This window comes from Pseudomyrmex gracilis, unplaced genomic scaffold (genome assembly GCF_002006095.1).
Source record: "Pseudomyrmex gracilis isolate BER0280 unplaced genomic scaffold, ASM200609v1 scaffold_543, whole genome shotgun sequence".
Taxonomy (NCBI): Eukaryota; Metazoa; Arthropoda; class Insecta; order Hymenoptera; family Formicidae; genus Pseudomyrmex; species Pseudomyrmex gracilis.
Genome location: NW_018021127.1, coordinates 39,926 through 42,158, shown reverse-complemented (window position 1 = coordinate 42,158; position 2,233 = coordinate 39,926).

The following is a 2,233-nucleotide window of genomic DNA, read 5'->3' as shown; positions in this document are numbered from 1 at the left end:
AAAAAAAAAAACAATGACAGGTACTGAAAAACATATAATGACGCATAACAATTACTTCTTCGCGCATGCTCACCGTGTGACAACTTATCCCGTCTCAATTTGAGTCAACTTATCCCCCAAACGTTCATTTTATAAATAAAAGATATTATATTTATAAACTGCAATGCGATGATGCATTAAATAAATATAGGAAAACTCTTATTTAAAACCACCATATTTCCTATACATAAGATAAAATTGCAATTAGAAATTTTAAAACCAGTGAAATTACTAAAGAATCGAGATCAGAAAAATCTACTTACCATATCCAGTTTTACAAAAGTGCTCGTAAATATCATATATAATTAAATAAGTGATAAATGAGGTGTGACCCCCTGCTCCTTTTGGTAACTCCAATAAATTGAATCAATTAGCAGGGCAATAATGAGCCACAGCAGGATGTTGTGCCGTAGAAAAAATTAAAAAATGTAATTGAGACGTTTCGACTTTATTTTGATAAATGAAATTACTTCATTGTCTGTAATTGTTTAACTGTTTTTGAATTTCGTAATGTTGAGTTATACTGACTAAATTTGACAACTCTATGATTAACATGTAAAGATATGTGTATATAGCTTCAAGAATTTTTAATAAACAAAGGTATTATGGCTATTGAAGCAAACACAGATGTGTGAATAGTTGAATCAATTTATTGAAACTTAGTGCAAAACGTTTTTTTACTACAGTAATTTAAATGCATTGAGAAAGACTTAATACAAGGTCGAAAACGTTTTGCACTAAGTTTCAATAAATTGATTCAACTATTCACACATCGACATCTGTGTTTGCTTCAATAGCCATAATATCTATGATTAACGATTGATAAGAACTTCAAAAATAAAGTCGAAACGTCTCAATTACATTTTTTAATTTTTTCTACGGCACAACATCCTGCCATGGCTCATTATTGCCCTGCTAATTGATTTAATCATATATAATGTTTTTAAACAAAGTTTTTTCGTACACTCGTTACTAACACAACTAGTAGCAACTTGCAATAAAAAGAAGAATATTTTCCAAGATTTAGTAAGCAAGATAATAGCAGTTCGACTAACTAACCCCATGTCACAACTAGCCCCGGTCTCCCCTGTATGTGTAAAAAAATGTATCAGAATAAGTAGTTTTTATCGCACGTTTATTTATTCCGCTACACAATTAAAAATACATTGAGTGTACAAATTTTTTTTCAACTATTACGTCAAAGTAAACACCGTTATCTGAGAAAAGTATATACTTACGCAATTTCGAACTTAAAATACTCGAACGCGTCAACGTTGTTGTGTCGTCAGCACCGTGTGTGAAAGAACTGCAACATCGTTTTAACAACTGTGTGTAAAGAAATGTGAAATTGCGTTCACGTTCTGTTGGGGGAATGTCAAAGTAGTTTGGAATGTCGGACCCTTTTCAACGGAAAAAAAAAGTTTAGCACATTTACTAGTAATAGAATATCAAATTGCGCGTTTAAACTTTTACCGTCCTTCTGCGTACGTATAGGCATCGGAGACGCATTACTTTTCCCTAAAAGTTATCGAATAACAATGAGATAGAAAATAATGTCGCAGTGCGCGTTTTTTCTGCAAAATTGCAACAAACTGCACAAAATACAGCGATCTCGCGTGGATTCGAACGAATTGAGGGAGAACGTCGGAGGAGTTGCAACAATAACGAAGCAATTCGTCGAGCCGCATCTTTAAACATGCATGTGCTTCGATGCGACGCCAGTTGCACCGTTGCTCACGTGCTCGCGAGAATCAATAGCTATCCGAGGAAATGGGATGAACGCGAAGGCGCGAGATAAGCCCGTAACATCGCGAGAGCGTTACACGTCGACGTCGCGGGGATCGCGACTAATGAACACATAGAGTATTAATGCTTAATTATCTCGTTGAGCGCCATTTTAAAGATGCACGTCCGCGCGATCAGTCGGAAATCGCGCGCGATCTCCGCAGAATGGCGACCGCGAGCTGGAACGAGGATGTCGCTTACGCGTTGTCGAGCTACAAAATTCTGGCGTGGACCGTGGGAGCCTGGCCGATCGAGGATGACACCTTTTACTCGAGAATGCGCTGGCTGTTCGCGATCGCGAGCGAGGTAAACACACACACACACAAAATTATTGTCAATACAAGGTACTTCTCCGGAAAAAAAAAAAAATTAAAATATAACACGCGTAAATTTTATATATAATTTATAA